This window comes from Hipposideros armiger, unplaced genomic scaffold (assembly GCF_001890085.2).
Source record: "Hipposideros armiger isolate ML-2016 unplaced genomic scaffold, ASM189008v1 scaffold_0, whole genome shotgun sequence".
NCBI classification, from domain to species: Eukaryota; Metazoa; Chordata; class Mammalia; order Chiroptera; family Hipposideridae; genus Hipposideros; species Hipposideros armiger.
The window spans coordinates 8,152,258-8,173,404 of NW_017731350.1; the positions used below are offsets into that span (position 1 = coordinate 8,152,258).

At 47.9% G+C, this 21,147-nt stretch overlaps 1 long non-coding RNA gene across 1 annotated transcript in view; it reads left to right on the forward strand.

The window, feature by feature from the left end:
- The window catches only part of LOC109390635 (uncharacterized), a 26,236-nt gene extending 5,524 nt beyond the window's left edge, over positions 1–20,712 (forward strand). Inside the window, exons 2-3 of the long non-coding RNA XR_002125623.1 lie at positions 4,361–4,491; positions 20,459–20,712. This is a non-coding gene — a long non-coding RNA (uncharacterized LOC109390635). The remainder of the gene's footprint in view (positions 1–4,360; positions 4,492–20,458) is intronic.
- The last annotated feature ends 435 nt before the right edge of the window (positions 20,713–21,147 follow it).

Consider the following 21,147-nt stretch of genomic DNA (forward strand, 5'->3'; position numbering starts at 1 on the left):
CAGAGAATAAGATGACTTAAAAATATAGTCACCCTGAGATTTAGAAACGCCGTGTTTCCTTTTTTCCCCACATAGAGCACATGTTGAGGGAAGACCCGGTCTCCTGGGAATTGGGGGGTTGCAGGGCTTTGCAATTCAGCCGCTGCTCAGGCAGGGCCTGGTGGGGGAGGGCCGTGAAGAGCACATATTGTCATCATCACTTTGTTTTTAAAACCCCAATCAAGGCCCTTCAGTGTCCAACACTGCCAGCGGAGTGTTCAGAATGTCCCAGAGATTAGGAAGGCGGCCTGGTGAAGAGTTTTTTCCAGGATGCTAATTACTAGTGCATGTGACACTTGGAACTCTGATTAGGCGCTCCGCCAAGCATGAGACTCTGAGGGGAAGACTCACTCCGGCCCTGGAGCTGTCCCCACCCTGTGGCTTGAGCAGAAGATGAATGTGACCCACGCAGGTTCAGAAACGGAAATGCCGGTCTGAGAGGCAGACAGAAAGAGACCCCACCTCGTACATGCTGGCATGTAGCTGGTTCATTTGTTCACTTATTCCTTTGTGAAGCAAATGTCTATTGAAGGCCTGCTACCTGCTGGCCACTGTTTAGGCCCCTGAGGATGGAGCGGGGAGCAACCGTGGTGGCGCCTCCTGTCCCTGGGTGCTGTTTTAGTTGGAATGATAGGACACACAAGCAACATGTAGAGTCTATTAGATATTGCTATGGGCTCTGATGGAAAATAAGCCAAGGCAGTGACTGGGGAGTGTTGGGAGAGTGTGCGGGTTCAGTTTTAGATGGGATGGTCAGAGACAGCCACGTCGAGAAGTGGACCTCTGAGTAAAGACCAAAAGGAAGAAAGCTAGTGAGCCACAAAGATCTCTGAGGAAAGAGCACCCAGAACGAGAGCACAGGTGTGCAGACCTCGAGGTAGGACGTGCCTGGCATGTTCAAGGAACAGCAAAGACGCAGCTGTAGCTAGACAGGGAATGGGGGTGGTGAGGTGGGAGACAGATTGTGCAGAGCTATGGAAGGTTGTTAGCGTTCCATGGATGAAGTAGAATTCTTCTGAGCAGAGGCATGACATGATCGGCCCTGGATTTGTAAAGGATGACTTTGGAGGAAGCAGGGAGCTCCATCAGCAATTGTGGTCATCCAGGTGGGAGATGGCGGTGGCCCACATGGGGGTGCTTAGCAGTGGACGAGGTGGGAAACCATCAGTCTGGATATTATTTGAAGGTGGAGCTGATACCATTGATTGTTGAACTAGATGTTGGGTGTGGGAGAGAGGCGTCAAGGCTGACTCCAGGATTTCGGGCTTTTGCATGAGTCAGGGTTCAATACGCCTGTACTGAGTACAGGCTCAGCTTCAAGTTTGCTACCATCCAGGGACGTACACAGACATAGAAATGTGAGTGAATCTGGGAGCAAATGCATGGTGAGTGGGGAAAGCAAGGGTCTGTGTCCCAGACGAAGGACACCTTGCTCGGCTGTCCTCTGGCTCAGAACCCAGTTCCTTCCTTGCAGCCGCCCTCTGCCTCCATCTACCCCTTGTCACTGCCTCTCTTCCCGAGTGTTTGTCCACCCGCTGACCAAGGGCTCTGTTTCCGGCCCGTGGACTTTCCTGCCCGCCTCGCCTCCTGACCCTTGGCCGTGTGCTCCTCCTTGTTGTCCCGCCGGAATGGTCATGTGTCAGGCCCAGGGGCACCCCAGTGGGCCCACAGCTGGTCTCCTCCTTCCCAGGGAGTTCCAGTTTTCCCTCCTGCACAGAGATCAAACATCTGCGACCAACCCCAAAGTCAGTAGTGGTAAAAGCTTAGATGTGCTCTGGCCTGGAATAACATCTTTGGAAGGCAACTGGAAAGTTCTACCATGTTTCAAGGTCTTATGAGCTGAACTGTAGGCTGAGCTTGAAGTGGAGGCCATGGCCTGGGCAACTGAGACTTTGAGATTCTCCCCCTCCATCCCCTACCCCCCATCTTAGGTGCTGCCCAGGAATCCTCCCTCTGCCTCTCCAGTCCAAAGCCCTGAGCTAACTCTCCAAAGTTGGCCAACCTGGGAGCTTTGACACCACATTTGAACGTTCTCTCCCACGGCTGTGCCCAGCACCATACAGCCCAGGCATTTTCACCTCTGAGTGCCCATTCCCTCCCTCCTAGCCTGGCCTGTCATCTTGCTCACATTTCAAGGGTAATTTCATCCATCTGGCCCTGATCCGTGTACCCAGAGTGTGCTTGATGGAGACTTGGTTGCCAAGATTTCCCCTGGAACTGGTTCCTAGCAGACCCCCTGGGGGCCCCAAACCAAAGGGCCCTCTGCATTTTCTGGGTGAGAGGCTTCCGGCCCACCTGTACACACAGTGGCTTCAAAGAGAAGTCGGGGAGTTCTCTAATTGCTGGAGACACTGCAGCCGCAAAAGGTCCCCAGTCAGAGAGCAGGACACAGGGCTGTATATGAGCCTGTGAGTCCCAGTGGACCACAGCAGGCACCAGGACACCAAGGGGGCCGGGCTGGGAAAGCTTGCGGGACTGATTCCACCTTATTTAAGCTTCATTCTTGGTGTGATGTCCCTTCTCATGGCCCTCGCTGCCGCTCTTCAGCACGCGGACCTTTGTACGGGTCCCTGGGGCTGGGGATCTGCGTAGAGGTAGAAACTGGAGTAAGCCATTGAGGGTGGGCAAGGAGAGACCCAGCACTGTGGGCTCTACCCAGCCTCCAGGAGCTTGCCTGTTGCCAGAGAAGCCGCGGTCAGTCCCTGCAGGGGTGGGTACCTGTTGCTCACAGTAGAAGTTTCCTTGCTCTGCCCTTATAGAAGAGACACCATTGTCTTGTTCATAGATCCATCTGCTTTAAACTCTTTGAAAGAACCTGAAAAGTCATAATGCATTTTTAAAAACCAGTGGGATTCAGTGAAAAGAAGCTCTTCCAAATGTGGTGAGAAGCCCTGTGTTGCTGAATGGATGTTTACATCTTGTGGTGTGAGCAAGACATTTGATCATGAATGTTCAAACCGCTTCCTTGGCTGGTGGGCACCTAAATTTTCTGCCAACCAGGGCACTGCATGTAATCCTTTGACCCTACTTTGTGTTTGACCCCAGAATCCCCCTCTTCCCTGTTGGGCTCTCCCAGCAGCCTGAACTTCCCACATTTCCCTCCTGGGAGGTTCCAGCTCAACTCACTGGATCGCTGGGATTCGGAGGGCACATGGGTGGGAACCAGCCAAGGTCCTGGGCTGTGGGTGGGATGAGGGGCTTGAAGTCTGCTTCCACTGTCACTCGGCTCCAGGGCTGGCACACAGTAGGTGTTCAGAATACTTATTCAAATTGGTGGAATGAACTGCAAAAGCCCAGTTAGGAAATAGAAAGTCTCCCCCTGCCCACCTGGTTCCCAAGGCACCCTCTGCACTAAGTTAGGTAATGCTCGCTTATCTCAAAGATGCCTCTTCAGGACGCTGAGTAATGTAGGAAGGAGACAGAAGGCGGGAGCAGAAGAAGGTGCGGGTGGAGCAGAGGGAGGAGAGCCCAGGGCCATTCGCGTGATCACGTGAGAGATGAGCACAATGCCTGGGACGGAAGAAGGGCTACAAGAGGGCTTGTTAAATAAATCAAATATTGAGTAAGACGGAAGTGGATTTAAGCGTGAGCTCCACTTCTTACCTGCTGTGGACCTGCTGGTACATTGTTTAATCTTTCTGCACCTTGAGTTTGGCCTGTATACCATAGGACTAGTAATCAAGGTTCTTCTTACCCCAAAAGTTAGGTGTAGAGCTCAACAGGAGCTAAGAAACATTTGTGAACTCTTAGGTGCTGTGCCTGTGGAGGGACGACAGATGTATTGTCCTCTTGATTATTGTCGATATAAACATATGGTTGGCCCACTAAGCTGCGGACCTCACTGTTTTCTAGGCACCAGTTTTTTTCCTCTTCTATCACCTCTAATCTTTCTTCACCCCTGATCTCTTCTCTTCTGCATTCTCCCAAGAGCTAAGATTCTAACTATTCACTGATGCTTCCCCAAGCCCATCCATAGTCTCACTGTGGGAAGAGTGCTTTCATCATGGGGCAAGGCGGGAAGGAGAAGGTGGTGGCTGAATCGAATATCGGTCCCTCCTGCATGGAGAGAGATGTCATGGGCTGCCAGTGGGCAGTGATGTTGGTGTTTTGACACGCGTCAGGTGGTTTTCATTCCGGAAGGTGCATGTCCCTGCAGTAGCACATGTTTGGGTAAATCAGAACCAGCTTGAATCTGAATTCCTTCTTACAGCAGGCCATGACACTTCTCTTTTTGTGCCTCTTCCTGAGTTTACTGTCTGCCTGCTCACCAGGATGGAGCCTCCGAGCTGGAGTGAAGCTACCCTCATATTTCTTTTCTCAGGCACTGGGTCTTCGCAGAGGGCATGCTGGGGCGAAACAGGCCTTGTGTCAGTGGAGGAGAGAAGCAGCTCGCTCCCGTGGGTGCCGAGCACAGCATCGTCATTTCTGAGGCCTCAGCGCAGTAAGCATTTGGTAAGATGGAATTCTGCGTATCTAATTCTCTCCCTCCTCCTCCCCAGGACACTTCATAAATGGCTCCCACCACCTAGCGTTCCCAGAGATTTGTAATGAGGGCATTGGAGATACCAATGGGCGTGGAAACCAGCAGCAGAGAGGTTCGGGTTGGATTTGTGTCTACGCCTTATAGGGCCCGTGAGTGGCACGCGGAGCAAACGCTTGGGTCATTTTTGCTGAATATAGGACTCCAGACATGATCCAGTCCTGAATTTTTTAGCTGCAGGGTTATTTCTGGAAACCACTTTCTCAGGAGATGGTGACCTCCAGGTGACCCACAAAACGGCTCTTATCAGATGTGCCCATTTATCACACAAATGCTAATTGAGCCCCTGCTTTTTGTCATGCCCTGGGGCCACAGAGGTAACTGTGCCTTGGTTCTAATGTTCAGGATTTCTTCCTCAAGCAAGAGAGATTCTAGGGAGGTCATTTGGACATATGTGATTTTTTTTCTAGATGGAGTGAGGCCCAGGAATGTGGCAGGCCAGAAGAAATCAACTTCTCTGGGTACAGGGTGGTCCTGGGAGGGTTCCTGGAGGAGGCAGAGAAAGAACTCATATGTTTAAGATGAACTGGCATCAATAGGAAAAGGCAACAGCTTGGGTAGCAGCATGGGGAGTCAGCTATCCTGGTTTGCTGAGGAATGAGGCGTTTCCCAGGACATGAGACTTTTATACTGAAACGCTGACAGTTCTGAGCAAACTAGGATGGTTGGCCACCTTAGATAGTGAAAGAACGAGAACTTTTAGAACTGGAAAAACCTGGGTTTGAATCCCAGCTCTGCTACTTAAAAGCTGTGTGACCCTAGGTAAATTGTTTGACCACTCTGAACCCTAATTCCTTATCTGAAATAGGGGGACATAAATAGGACTCTCCCTAGCCTAGTGGTATCAGTAACAGGTGGCTTTTTAGATGGGGGGGGGGGGGGCGCGGGGAAGCAGCATTTTTAAATGCCAGAGACAAAGAATATGGTTGGAGCAGAATATAAAGAAGGGTATGGTAAGAAGTTGGCTGGAGAGAGAAGCAGGAGCCAGATTATAAAGGGTCTGAATAGCATCCTGAGGAATTTAGATTCTCCCCCCCCCCCTTAGGACAATGGTTAATCACTGAATTAATTTTAGAAGATGAGTAAGGGAATCAGACTCTTGCCTCAGAGAGGTTGTCCTGGAAGCAGAGAGAGGATAGATGAGGAATTGGATCAGGACGGGGCAGGGAGGGTAAGAATGATGTAGTGAAGTGATTGGGAACAAGGAGTTATATTCTGGGAAAAACAGAGCTCAGTTGAAACTTCCCGAGGAGGCCATTGGACAGCTCAGAGTCAGGCCGGGAGCCCCAGAGGTTAAAAGGGTTGGGAACCTCATCTCCTGAGGTCAGGTGCTGCCTGTGGGTTGTAGTTGAAAGCTGGGTAGGGCTGGAAGGTCACATGCCTTCCAAACAGATGGGACACCTGGGAAACTGTGTGCCTGAGCATGACCTGATGAGCAACTTGGGATATGTTTTTGGTCATCTGGCTAATCTGCGGGTTCTTCCTCTCTTCCCTCCGTTTTTCCCTGGCTCCTTCCTTCAAGGAGGCTTCTCTCCAGTGCTTTGACATCTCATTATCTCCATGGCAATGGAACAATGGTGTCCTAAACATATGACCTCACCCTGTGGTTATGCAAAAGAGTGCACGGGAAGGGAAGCTTTGGGGGTTTGATGGGTCTGGTTGGGGTATGAAACCCTCAGGACCAGATGCCTCTGAGGCAGGTCCCCAGGCCCTGGGAGGGGATGGACTAGCCCCCGCATTGAAGTGACTTAGACCAGACCACTGAGGGTTGTCTCAGCCTCAGTAACAATTTGGAATTGGGAAGAACTTCCATTAAAAAAAAATTTTTTTCAATTACAGTTGTCATACAGTATTATATTAATTTTGGGTATACAACATAGTGGTTAGACATTTATATAACTTGCAAAGTGATGGCCCCCAAAAGTTCAGTAGTTATTACAATAGTTATTACAATATTATTGACTATATTCCCTATGCTGTACTTTACATCCCGTGACTGTTTTTATATCTAGGAATTTGTACATCTTTCTGTAAATAACAACAATCAGAAGGAGTCATAAAAGAAAATTGATTGAATTGACTGACCTCATAGAAAAAATTTTTTTTGGTATGTAAATTTTTCAAATAAATGAAAAGACAAAGTACAGATTTAGGAAATTATTTGCAATAATTGTAATGTACAGAGTTATCATCTTTAATATGTAAGAAGATATAAGATTAAATTACAGTAACTAAGGAAAAAAAAAGCCTAATAGAAAATGTGACAAACAATATAACCAGAGAATTTATAGAGAAAAAAGTTTCATTCATTCATTCATTTATTCATTCATTCATCCTTTCAATAAATTTATTGAGCAATTACTATGTGGCAGGCACTATTCTAGGTACTGAAGATGCAGCAGTAAACAAAACAGACAAATATCCCTGGTCTTATGGAGTTTCTGCTTTCTGCTATTTTTCTCTATCTTATTCTAATTAGTTTTTTTTAACTTTAATCTAACTCTAGATAAAGTCTTAATTCATCTGAAGTTATTTTCTCATAAAATTGAATTGAGAATTTATTTTCCCCCTCAAAAGTAAACCACTTGCCCTAACCATTAATTATTATAATAATTAATCCTTCCTCTCCTCACTAATGTTCACTGCCACCTTTATCAAATAATATATTCATATATCATTATGTCTGAGTGATTTAGCTAACAGCTCTTATTGTTCTCTATACTGTTTTTTATCATTGTGGCTTTATGCCCCGTCAGATACCACAGACTTTACGTAATTAGAGGATTGCGACAAGGATAACTTGGACACCGTATTGGTTGCTTTCTCCATGAGATGGCACTCACAGTTTTGTTTAATTTCCTACCTTCATGAATCATTAGTGATTTTTGAACAGTTGCAGAACACGGAGAACTTGCGTCTCACAATTTCCAAAGCAGGTTTCAAGAATTATCATGTTTCATGTTCTTTTATGCTTCTAAAGCATATGCGCTTTTCTCTCTCTGGGACATTAGATGGTTCCCTGTGGACGTGGAGAGTGGGGACTAATGTCCCGTTTTCTCTAACACTGCCATCCTGAGGGTGTGCAGGCCTCTGAGAGCAAGTCCTGCAAGCCTTGCTTCCTCTCTTTTCATGTATAGCTCTTTTTAAAAAAGAGTTTGGAAAAGAATTTGAAAAAAATTTAGGTTTCCCCCCGAAACATGGTATTTCTTCAATTCTGCTTTTACGTCTTTTTAAATTAAAAAAAAATGTTTTTAAAAGAGCTTACATGTCTTCTCATTAAGATTATTTTTAGGATTATTATTATTATTATTATTATTATTATTTCACTACTCATTTATACAGAATCATTTTTCCCATTGTATTTTCCATTAACTCGTTATTTCGCATATATAGGTAACCTATAGATTTGTGTGTTTTTAACTTGTAATGACTCCCCTTACTGAACTGTTATTAGCTTTGGTAGTTTTTCTCTTGGGATTTATTTTTTGGTAGGATATAATATCTTCTGCAAATAATGATCATTTGATCTCCTGAATTAAAAAAAAAAAGGTCCTACTTCTGCTTCATGTTACTGACTAGAAATAGAAAGTGTACAATCACGATAGTGATAGAAGTCAAATTTGCCCTGTTTCTGACTTGGGCAGACAAGCCCCTGCAGTTTCCACAACGAACAGGATGTTGATCACAGATGTAAGTTCATGCCTTCCAGTTTGCTGAGCTATTTTTAAAAATTCACAAGAAGTATTACATTAAAAAAATATATCCTTAGAATCTCTATGGTTTTTGTTTTCCCCTGTGGCATATCGACGTGGACTAGTGTATACTTCCAAATATTAAATCATCATTGCATTCCAGGGATAAATACAGCATTAGTCATCTTGAATTATTCTTTTAATAGCTGCTGGATTTGATTTATTGTTTTTTTATTTGGGATTTTTGCATCTGTACTCATAAGATTGGTCTGTACCTGTATGTGTGTGTAGATATATGCGTATATGTGTATACACACACAGTATTATGTATATTATATAACATTATATATGTATTTGTATATTATCTTTGCCATGTTTCTCATAGAATTATGTTAGCCTTATAAAAGGAATTGGGAAGTTTTCTGTTCTTTCTATGTTCTAAAACAATCTGGAAGAACTCATCCATAAAACCAAGCTCATAACCTTTTATAGAGATAATTCTTCCTCAATGTTTTTGAATTTTTTTTTCACGGTTAATGGTCTGTTTAGAGAATATTCTTCTTGAGTCAATTTTGGTAACTTTTATCTTCCTAGAAAATTGTCTATTTCACCAAGACATTCCTAGTACTAAATAAACATAGCTCTTCCTCCTTTGAACTCTGGCCATGAGTTTACCCTGATTTCCCCTGGAGCAACTGAGGCATCCTAGACATTTCAAAAGATCGCAACTGATTACTGAAGGAGAACAACAGGGAAAAATGACACAGAGAGTTCCAGAAGCCGTGACTCTCACAGCATATCCTCCAAGTTCATAGTTTCTGATTTCCATCACCTGCCTTCTAGTGCTAAAGGGCTGGCAGTTTCTCAGGCACCTTGCCTGGGTTTTTCAGCTTCTAGTTCTAGGCCAACTCCAACCAGAAGATTCCATTTTAATACTGGAATGCCCTCCTAGACATGTTAACATTCTTGTGGCCAAGCTCACAGGTGCCAGAGGCATGGCTGAGCCTCAACTTGGCCCTCCTTCCTTCCTCTGAGGTCTTCAGTGTGAGGGCATCCCTCTGCCTACAGGTGAGAACAGCCCCTTCCACCTGGGGAAGGCTTTGTCCCAGCGCAGACCCATTCCTATCACCAGTCACTTCGTCACATAAGGAACACAGTGACAGGAATGCTGCCTCTTTCACAGCAAAGGAGAATGGAAATATATTTATAAAATCAACCATTATTCATCCCATAGAAGACAAATCTTCACTGAGAACGCTACAAATATTTTGATTCATTGTAAAAGTTTATATGCAAAGGAGGAAAGTGTTTCAGATTATTAGGACAAACTGGTAGTGTCTGGAAAACAAACAGTATTAGTTTGTACTCAACTTCCCCCAAATGGATCTTCACTGTTCAAATACCAGTTCACACCTCCTGAAATTGGGGAGATGGGAGATGAAGGTGCTCTCGAGCTAGACAGGTTGTGGAAAGCTGGTTGGAATGGAAGTGTTGCTCTGGGCCTGGGGACCTGGCCCTCCTATGGGCAGCCCTGGTTCCTGGGAACCCCCAGGAAAAGGCCAGGTTCAGGCAGCTGACTAGTGTCACTGTGTGGTGTCACAAAAGTCTCATTAGGAGTCCTCTCATGGGGCTAAATGTGAGCCTAGAGGTATTTATTCCTTTATTCATTCATAAATGCTGGCCATAAACACTCAGGGATCCCGGAAGATGGTGAGAAATTTCAAATAGTCCAGTAATCGTGTTTGGACCACAAGCCACTGCTGAGAAGAGCTGGCCATGGCCAGTGAGCCTGTCCTCAGTAAGGAGCTTGGTCTTCTCATTTACACAAGGGATTCTTTATAGCGAGGACTGCGTGTTCTCTTTCTACCCCCTCATCTAGATAGACATTTGTCAATGTGCAATACTGGGGACAAAGTTCCAAACCAGCCTGGACCTGGGTAACAAATTCACCTCAGAAACCTGAAACAAAATCTGCCCATGGGGCTGCCCGTGGACGGCTGCCCCTTCCAGCAGCCTCTGGCCTGATGGTGTTCCCCACGCCCCACTGGTCCTTGGATGGTGAGCTCAAGTTCCAGCCTCCCCAGAAAAGCTGCCCTGATCACCCAGTCCAGGGGTTGGCAAACTGCGGCTCGTGAGGACATGCGGCTCTTTGGGTACGTACACGTGGCTCTGAAATAAAATTGAAAATGAAAATGAAACTATCATAGTTTCATTTATAAAATTTTGAAAGGGTATTGTTCACATAATGGTGCTTTCATTTGTTTTATGGCTCTTGAATAATTTTTAAATTGTTGTGAGGGACAGGATTTGTTCTTCCGTCTCAAGTTTGCTGAACCCTGACCCAGTTCAAAGGGATCCCCTCTTTCTTAACCTTCCTGAGCCTTAACTTTATGCAGGATCTCACTCACTCAACAAACATACTTAGTAAATGTTGAGATGGTGATTAAAAATGGAACCAAGACTTACCACTTCTGAGATGGCCGTGCTTTCAGTAAGAGGTTTTGGGGTTCAGGGGGCAGGTCTAGACCACAGTGACTCGCCTCCTGATATTATTGTCTTCTCACACTCCCTCAAATGGCTCCAGATTATATTAAACTGATTTCTGGTGTCAGCTCAGGAAGCCCTATTCTGCATTCCTAGGGGTTCCTGTGAGCACACCCAGCGTTTACTGAGACAGCCTTCTCTGGGCAGAGCCAGGCAGCCGGGGCCTGTATGTCTGCTACTCACACGGAACCTCAGGGTGGGTGGGGCCGTGTCCATGGGGAATTCATTTTTTTTGTGTCTGTTCAGCTCAGGCAGGTCAGTGCAGCTGAAAATATAGCAGGTCTGTTTTTCTAAGGCTCAGTGTTTCATGACCAAAACAGCCCTGGGCGAAGCTCAGCCCACTGTCTCCTGTATGATTTTGGTCAACCTCTTCCTTTCACTGGGCCTCAGTGTGCCCATCTGAAAAGTAGGGTAGAGGATTCTACAATCCAAGGCTCTTTCCACGCTGTTATTCTCTGACTCACAGTTAGACTGGTTGGGTAGAGAGACCAAACATTCCATGTGTTAGTGGGCTGGGACTGGAATAATAGGCACCACAGACTGGGTGGCTTAAACAACAGAAATTTATTTACTCACGATTCTGGAGGCTGGAAGTCCAAGGTCAAGGTGCTGGCAGGGTTGGTTTTCGTCTGGGGTCTTTCTCCGTGGCTTGCAGGTGGCTGCATTCTCTCTGTGTCCTCACATGGTCACCCCTCTGTGTGCACAGGTCTCTGTTCAAGTCTCCTCTGCTTATAAGGACACCAGTCAGATGGGATTAGGGCCCACCCATGTGACTTCATCTTAACCTAATCACCTCTTTAAAGACCCTGTCTCCAAATACAGTCACATTCTTGGTTATTGGGGCTTAGGGCTTCAGCATGTGATTTGGGGGGACATGCTTCAGCCCATAACACTAGGGAAGAGAGGGCCAGTGTTAGGTAGGGAACTCTGGTTTGCAGAAATAGTTTTACCCGTTTCAAGAATTAGAAGCAAGTAGCCGCTTGAACTAGGCTTTAAAATGCCACACAGGAGGAGTCCTTAGGGCTTTTCTTTAACGAACAGTTAGATTGATCTGCCATATTAATACTCTCTGGTGGAAAGATATGGTGGGACAATGGAAGGAAAGCTCAGGGAAGACAGAGTCTGCCTCTGATCTGGGGCTGAAGATGCAAGTCGGGCAGGGCGAGGAACAGGATGAAAAGGTGAAATGAGGCCAGACTGTGGAGGTGTTGAACAGTAGGTGAAGGAGGATAGCCTTCTCCCGTAAAAGGCTGAGAGATGAATGAGTGAAAATAGCACAGGGATCTCGCTTTCTGCTGGCCCTGGCTTTAAAGCAGCGGTTCTCAACCTGTGGGTCACGACCCCTTTGAGGGTCGAACGACCCTTTCACAGGGGTCGCCTAAGACCATCGGAAAACAAAAAGATACTTCCATTACGATTCATAACAGTAGCAAAATGACAGTTATGGAGTAGCAACGAAAATAATTTTATGGTTGGGGGTCACCACAACATGAGGAACTGTATTAAGGGGTCGCGGCATTAGGAAGGTTGAGAACCGCTGCTTTAAAGGCAGAATGCGGGTGAGGGCCCTGCTCTGGGACTGGTCTCTTCCAGTGGAATTTCTAGGACTCTGGTGGGGAGCCAGCGCAATGGTGGAGTCCCCCTGCTTTTAGAATCTTCTCTCCATGCCTGCCTGCAAAATGTGACCTTTGAAGTAACTTTACACAGGGCAGCGGTCAGTAGAGGAGATGGTCCCGTCCAAACATCTCATCTCGGAGAGGGGAAAAGCGGTATTCAGGGAACTAAACATTTAGTTCTCCATTTAGGCTGTGTGAATGTGAAGGAAGTAAGGTGAGAACCCAGCCTCCTGAGCTCTAATGCATGGCTGCTGCATTGCTGTGACAGGAGCACTTGTGTAACGGCAGCGGGAGGCCTGGTTAAGGCAGGGCGCTGTGGGATGGGGTAGGACGCTGCGGCAGGTTGAGTTCATGATGCATCCAGCTTGGACTGTGCCATGTTCTTGTGCGGTTTGATGTGGAGCCTTAAGCAGCAAGCTCAGAGTCCAGTCTGCAGGGCTCCTGGGTCCCACCAGCCCCCTGTGCCTCTGCAGTAAATGCAGTGGGAGCGACTTGGTCCAGACTGTCTAGGGCAGCTGTCAAGGGACACACCTCTTAGGACAGGCACAGCTTCCTGAGGGCTAGTGACTTCTGAAGGACCCCTACCTGTCCCCAGGCCCTGCTGGGCCTACTCAAGGAGTCATCGAAGCTCACCTCACCAGCACTGGAATCGCATGGCTGCCAAGTGGAGGGCAGGAAGGCAGATGTGTGGGGTGGCAGGGTGGGCTGGACCTGGCATTTCGCTTGTCCTGCAAGGTCATTACTAACTTGAGTTGGATGTGGAAATGAGAGGCCAGTCATGGCTGCCTGAGAACAGATGTGTGCTGCCCTCACTAGGCTGCGAAGCAGAGCTGGCTCATGACAGGTGGTGGGGCCTGGGTCCTGCCTTTTGTGGAAATTGGTTCCATGATCACAGGCATGGGCTAATTTATGACAAAGTCATCAAGCTTGTCGGACCCCAGTGAAGGCCATTGAGAAGAGAGGCATAATTAAACCCAGGCAGGCTCTAAGAACCATGCCCAACCTGGCCTTTGCTGGAGGGAGGGAAGGAGGGAGGGACAGAGAGAGAGAGAGAGAGAGAGAGAGAGAGAGAGAGAGAGAGAGAGAGAGAGAGAGAGAGGGAGAGAGAGAGAGAGAGGGAGAGAGAGGGAGAGAGAGAACTGATTTGTTCACGCAATGATGGGAGAGGTTGAGGTTTTTCTGGGTATCAGCTTCCCAGGACATCTCAGGGTTGACTTTGCACTGAAGGGATTGACAAGAACAGGGCTAGGGGCCAAAGCAGGTCAGAGCTCAGGATTTCTCTCCCCGAATCTTACATTTGTCTTTGGTAACAGTGATGAAGTTCAGGGTGAGCACAGACCCCAGGGCTAATTTTATGTGTTTTGTTTGCTTCAGTGACACACTCTTTCCATCATGGGAGGGCGGCAATATGCAGGCAGGCTCGGACACGTGTGCACAGCCTGTTGGAGGCATCTGACAGTTGGAGCCCATGTTGTTGGAGGCAGACGTGGGGCAGGGGTGCTCTGAGCTGGCCAGTGAGAGGGTATATCTCTGGCGGGCCAGCCCAGATGGAGCCTTTGTTGGCAGTCAAGGGGTTTTAATGTGGCCAAAGCATGTGTGTCCTTGGGCTGAGAACTGAGTCAAAGGGATTAAAGATCTAAAATCTCATTTGACAGTTATTAGTTCTTTTGTTATTTTTTGGTGTCTGTTCATCTACTTAATACCGTAATAACTGTTTCAAGTTTAATTGATTACAAAGAGTTCTAGGTCTTGTTTATATAAGAAGTACACACCAGCCAGGGGGCTAATTGACTCTCTGTATCTTAAAATGTCAGAGCTGAGCAGTCTCTCGGAGATTGTCTCCCCCATTTGATGTATCAGAGACTGAGGCTTGGAAAGGACAGATGACTAACCCAGGATCACCCAGGAAGGCTGCAGGTGGACTCAGGTCTCCCACCTCTGTCTACACTGGCATGTGTGAGAACTCTCTGTTACAGCCAGTGTAGACCTGAGGTTGTTCGGTCAGCCAGCTTAATCCTACCACAAATGCATGGAGTTTTACAGTTTGTAATGTGCCTACATGCGTGCATCACTCTCTCTTATCTTCCCTATGACCCTGTACCCTCGGGGTTGGCCCATTTTATGGATGTGGGAACGCGTGCTCCCCGAGGTCAATCCTTAGGGAGTCCTGAATTTCCCTGTTCCCTCTGGATTGACCATCTTCCCATCAATTCCCTCCCTTTCTCCTCCATCCCCTATGACCAGGATTTTTCCAGGAGCTTTCTCTCTCATTCTGTGCTCCCCCAACCCCTGCCAACAAGGAAAGGAAAACAATGCAGGGGCAGGAATTCTGATTTCTTGCTTCTACTCCCCAACCAGGTGGAGAAGAAATGAGCTTGGGCAAATCGAACTACCATCCAGATTAGGACTTCAGTTCTTCACTGGCTTCTCCTAGGAATAAAAGCTTAGGCCTTCACTCCACCTTGCTGGCCCTCATGCTAACCCACTTCTAATCTTCTGCCTTCGAGACTTCATTCCTTCATGTTCTGCAGTCTGGTTCTCGCTCCCTCAGCCCAGCCTTGAGGGTCACTGATTTCCACTTGTTTGCCAGACTCAATAACTTTTCCCAATCCTCACCTCTCTGCTCCGTTCAGCAGTGCTGGCCACCTCCTCCTTCTAGAAATTCCTGCATTGGTGTATCGGTCACGAAAGGCTAGGCTGGGCTGCGGTGACAAATGACCCCTGTGGTTTAAAGCAATAGAGGTTGATTTCTCACTCCTGATGAGAGCAGAATTTCCACTCCTGAGCTCCGGGTCCGCGCGTGTCCTCCTCACACCTAGACCCGCAGGGGGACCCTGACTGGAACATGTGTGGTCATTGCAGCAGAGGGAAGAGAGGCCTCCGGTGTCTCATATCGGCTTTAATTACATGTCTTGCTGAAAGGGACACATTGCTGTGCTTACAACTCATTGGCCAGAAAAGGTCATATGTTACCACTAGCTACCAAGGAGCGTCGGGAATTCCAGCCCCACCGTGCTTCTGGAAGGGGAGCTGGGACTCGCTGATGAGGAGCCCTCACGACACCCTGCTTCAGTGCCACCTGACTCTTCGTACTGCTCTGGGTGCCCCTGCTCTGTCTGCCTTCTTTCCTGGCCACTTGGCCTTCTTTCAACTCTCAACTCTTAAATGCAACGTTCTCCAATATGCTCCAATATGCCCTTTAGATTTTTTTCCTCCTTCATCTACTCTAAACCGTTTTCTATATTTTTCTTTGCCAACATCTCCCACATTTGTAGCCCCACCCCACCCTTTTTCTTGACTTCTGGACTGAACGTCAGACATGTACTAAACCAGACTCCTCATCCTTCTCACTCACCATCCTTTCCACCTGTTTTCCTATTACGGAGACGCTGAAGGCCCGGCCTGGCCTCCCTACTGCTTCCCTACTGACCTTCTACTGGCAGCGGACCTTCTGATTTTACCCTCTTGACTCACAGCTGTGCCCCTGGTGCTCCTGTTGATTAGAGCTCTAAGTCCCCAGCTCTTCTGTTTTTTTTTTTTTTTTTAAGCTGAGCCATCCTGCCACCTGTTGGCAGCTCAGCGGCTGCTCAGCTCGGGCCAGGACTCAAACCACTGTTAGCTCAGAGATCAAACTCTTAAGCGAGCTCTTAACCATCTGAGCCATTCGGCTGGCCCTAGTCCCCAGTTCTTCTGAAGTGGACCCCAGGGAATGGGGGCGCCAACTCCATTTCCAGTCCCAACCTCAGACCTTTATTTCAGACCTACATTCTTCAAGTGCCGGGAGTCTCAGCTGAACGGTGATGCTAGGGAGGGCCCTTCTCTAGCTCAGCCCTACATTTCTTGCAGCAAACTCTGAGTGGCAATTCTGACCCAGACTTCTGAATCCCTCGGCGATTCCCTGTAGTTCAAAGTCCCTCCTTGCTCTCAAAGCAGAACACTAAACTGTCTTTGTAATCTCGTAGTTGTAAAGGCCCTTGCGATGATGACTTTTGACCCCTAATGTTTTGTCAGAAGGGAAACTGAGGTCCGGAGAGAATCAGGGACTCTGCCATCATCCCAGTGACTCATCTATGTGTCCTCCACCAGGCCTCTTGGCCTCTGAGAGCGGTTTCCAGGTTCTGATGTACCCATGGTGCAAAGATATTGTGTAAGAGAAGGCAAAGCAGGGATTCTGAAAGATGGCCATGAGTTTGGTGCCTGCGGACTGAGTGTGGCCACTTGTCACTGCTGGTTTAGGTCAACCACCACTGTGCCCCGCCAAGCAAAAATCTTGGATGGCAATAAATAGAGTCCATTTAGCTCTAATAGGCCGAATCCAAGGAGAGGGTGAGGCATGGGACGAAGAGTGGATCCAAGGAGCTCTTGGCACGTCTGGGGCTGGTAATGCACTCTTTTCCCCTTTGCGAAGGCCTGATTTAGTTACGCCTGAGCAGCTGGGGAGCATTGCCTCAGATGCCTCCTGCAGCCCTGATACCCTGACAGTCCTGGTGTCAGCCTGCCTGCTGTCTAATTGGCCATGCGGAGCCTGGCCAGATGGCTGCTGGGTCCTGGCTGCATGGGAGGTGAGAACTCCACGTCCCGGGCCTGGCTGGCCAGCCCTGGCTTCGTGGGTGCCAGCTTTTGATTGGGAGGTCCCAGGAGCTTGGATCTGTAATCTGAGGTTTTGAGGCCTGGGTTGAAGGAAAGGAAAGACCCTCTGATTACTGGTGAGTTTTGAAATTCAGTTCTTCACAATGGTCAGCCCTTCTGTCATTGGGGCAAGGGCAGGGTTGAAGGGGGATGGCTTGCTCCCGGGACCAGAGAGAGCAGCCTGTTGGGCTGTGTGGTGGCTGGGTCCTGGGTCTGCTGGCCGAGTGGCAGGGACTGCAGGCAGGAGAGGGGCTGCTGGGAGCAGAAGGAACATCTTCCTTGAATCTGCAGGGGCGTACCTGGGACTCTGAGTGAGGGGCCTATGTGGAGCCTAACTTATGTGGGTGTCTTGCCTCTTTTGCTTGAGTGGAACTTATACCCTCTGGTTGGAATAGTTTTTTCCTCTCCAGCTTCCTCTCCACCAATCTCCCCCTTGCTTACTCTATCCCAGTCATGGCAGCCCCTGTTGCTCCTCACAGATGCCACACATGTTCTGCCTCAGGGCTTTTGCACTGGCTGTTCCCTTTGCCTGGAACACTGTTCCCTCTCTATTCACTTGGCTAATTCCTCATTTTTGTCAAGTGTTTGCTCATATCTTACCTTTTCAATGAGGCCACCATGTTTAGTTCTGCCATCTGGCAATTTTTTCTTTGTTTCCATAGCACTTACTACCTCATAACATATGACATAAGTTATAGGCAATATTTATTAGACTAATTTATTAAGTTAGTTAGAATGTAAGCTCCCTCTGTTAGACTGTAAGCTCCTTGAGGACAAGGATCTTTGTTCTGTTTAGTACTGGAAGAGTACCTGGTACATAGTAGGTACTCAAAATAAATAAATAAATAAAAAAGAATCTGTAACTCTTTTTTGGTAGCCAACCACACCTCATCAAGGTGTTGGGGAATCCATTGGGTGTTCTCTGGAAACAGGCTTTCCAATATATAAGGACCCACTGTTTTTCAACTTCGCTCTCAAAGGCTGAAGACATACCAGCAGGGGAGTGATGTTAGAGAGGCTTTGAAGGCTGCACTAAAGGGAGGCTGTGCTGGAACAGACATGTGTGGCGTAAGGCTGTGCCATCAGTGGGTTGAGTCAGCAGCTCAAATGATGACGCCTAACATGTTCGGTGTCCAGATCTTTTGTGAGCTGAGCCACAGGTGGCTTGTTAACAATGACAGCCAATGAACTGAAGTGTATACTAGTTTTCTTGGCTAGAAGGAAAGGGATGGAGTTACAGACGCAAGGTGGGTGGTGATATGGCCATAGCAAGCCCCAGCCATACTGCAGCCTGGAGCCCACTGGAGTGTCCATGCCAATGAATGATATATGTTTAGGGACTGAAAGAAGATTGAAAAATATCATGCTATTCCCTGGGTCATGCCTCATAGGTCGGTTGCTCCAGGTTCAGAGTGAGAATCAGAGAGTCATGGAGACTGGTTGGCATCAGAGGACTAGTCCCCACATTGCTTGCGGGTAGACAGTAGCCACTTATGATTCAGTCTTTTCTGCTGCGTCTCACACCTTTGACCTTCCTTTCCCCCAACCCTGTTATGCTTAAAGTCTTCCTTTCTCAGACCCCTGTTATCCGAGGCCCTGGGTTCTACATAGACCTAGAATGGGTGCAAGGGACCAAGCTGGGAGTGTGGGTGGGTGCTCAGTAATGCTTATGGCTCTCAAACGTGATCCCAGTTACCTTGGATGAGGAGGCACTGCTGCATGAGGTTGATCTAATCTTTACAATCAGAAGGGGCTTTGCAGTGATTAAAGAGCCGTTTCCTGCTGACATGCTGATACCAGCACCCTCTGAGTCATATAAGGGAGGAGCTGACAGGTGGGGCCCTGGAAAAGTGGCTGGCCCTGGCCAGGGCTATGTCTGAGGTGGTCTGCACCGAACACGCAGCTATCTTGTGAGACCATCCTGGCACGTCCGTCTGCAGCGGGTGCACACTTGAGGAATTGTTCATTGTCCACAGTCAATGTTGCAGGGGGCAGGCTTGAGTCTGGGTAGAGACAGTTGCCATGTATGAGCTGTGGTTACTTTCCAATTGTTTCCAGAGCTTGGATGGACTGGAGGACTAAGGAAGGAGAGAACAGCCCTTCCTCGCCACATGGGAATGTCCCAGGACAAGAGGGTAGAGCTATGCAATTGAGGGACTCTTTCTATAGAAAGGGAGAGAGAGTCCACAGGAGGCCAAGCCTTCCATGAAAGCAGAGCTGGATGAGAAAAATGGGAGTGAATTAGGATACTTGCTGACGCAAGTGATAAAGAAATCCAACCCAAATTAGCTGAAGCAAAATATGGGATTTATTATTGGTTTGTAGTCCTGGGGTAGAGGTCTGGCTTGCATGGCACTATCGGGTGGCTCTTTTCACTCCAGTCCTTGGCGTTGCTCCCCCTGCTGCTGGCTTTGTTCTGCACACTGCTCTCTCCTCAGGCTGGAGAAGGTGACTACTGACGGGCGTAGACGCACATGCTCCCTTCTGGGCACCGCTACTGGATCAAAACAGACTCCCGTGTTCCAGCTTATGGGGAAAGATAAGACGTAAGACTGGTGCTATGTGGTCCTTTGCCATCACTACCCAGTCCCCTTTGGCAGTGGGCTAGGCCAGGTGAGCGTAGGGCTTCTTGCCATGTGCAGCACAGAGCCCACCTGGCAGCCACAGGAATACTCCATTTCCTCCCTTATTCCCCTCTCCCCCCGCTGCTTCCTAGGGACTCATCTGTCTTCCATTTAACACTCCCAGGGCCAAGGGTTTCTTGCTTTGGGTTAGAATGAGAAGGTGAAAATTTATAAGAATATAATGCAATTTTTTGCATTTCAGATTAATGGTACCTGTAAGGAAACCGCTGAGACATTGCTCCAATTCAGTTACTGCTGGCTGCCCCCCATTTCCCCTTTTTGAACAGGGATGTGGATAGTAGTTATCTCGTGCCTGTTCCACCATTGTTCATTGGGTGTGTAGGGGCAGATGACATGTCACTTTAGTTTACAAGCCTTTAGATGGGGACACTGTGGAAGATGAACCACCCCGATGGGGCCTCAGTGAAGACAGCCTGGTTTAGAAGAAAAGACCTCGGATGTCAAGCTGATGAGGACCTTGGGGGACAGCATGAGGGAATTCGCATGGTAGAGGAATGCGAATTGTTGTGGCTGAGTTGTTGCAGCTTTGGCAGACTGTATTGTCAACAGATACCCATGACAATACATCCTGTTCCACTTGTTCTGTTTGCAATGGGATCTGATAATCCACCATGAACGGTAGAATCTTTGTCCCCTTCCTCCAACCTGGGTGGGCTTCAGCCAGTAGAGCGTGGGGAAGTGGTGCTATGAACCTCCGAGGATAGTTTATAACGGTTGATAAAGCTGGCTTTTGACTGGCTCTCCCTCCTTTAGGGGAAAAGCAGGCCATGTGATGTGGGGGAACCTGGGCCATGTGCAGAGGCCACATGTAGGTGTTTTGGCCAATAGACCAGCATCAATCGCCAGACATCTGGGTGAGGAAGGCTTTGATCTCCAGCTGCAGACACCATCTGACTACAACTGCGTGAGAAATCCTCAAAGAGAACTGCCTCCCTGAGCCCGCCAAACCCCCAAACTGAAAGACATGATGGCGATGATGATGATGACGATGATGTTAATGATAAAAATAAAATACGTGGTGGTTGTTTTGTGTCACAAAGTTTGGAGTGCTTTTTCTTACATAGCAGTAAATGAGAATGGTTGATATGGAGATCCCAGGCAAATCTTAACTATCTACAACTTTGAGATGAGCTCAGGCTGTGGCTACTTAAACCCTAAAATACATTTTAGGATCTCCAGTTTGGGTTGGGTGGAGGCTTCCCTGGGAGTGGGGTAAATTAGGGAAGTCAAGTAGACATTAAACAGGTGGTTGCATTTTGAGGTGGAAGAACAGAGGTATTGGGACAAATTGGCTGACGGTGTTGTTAACGACATTGCCAATATTCCTCAGAAACTTCCCTTGGGGGGGTGCACAGGTAGGACTAGCATCACCAGTTCTCAGTTTCTAGTGTCTCTTGGTTAAGTTGAGGTCTTGCTCTGAAGGAGTCCAACCGCATGAACCT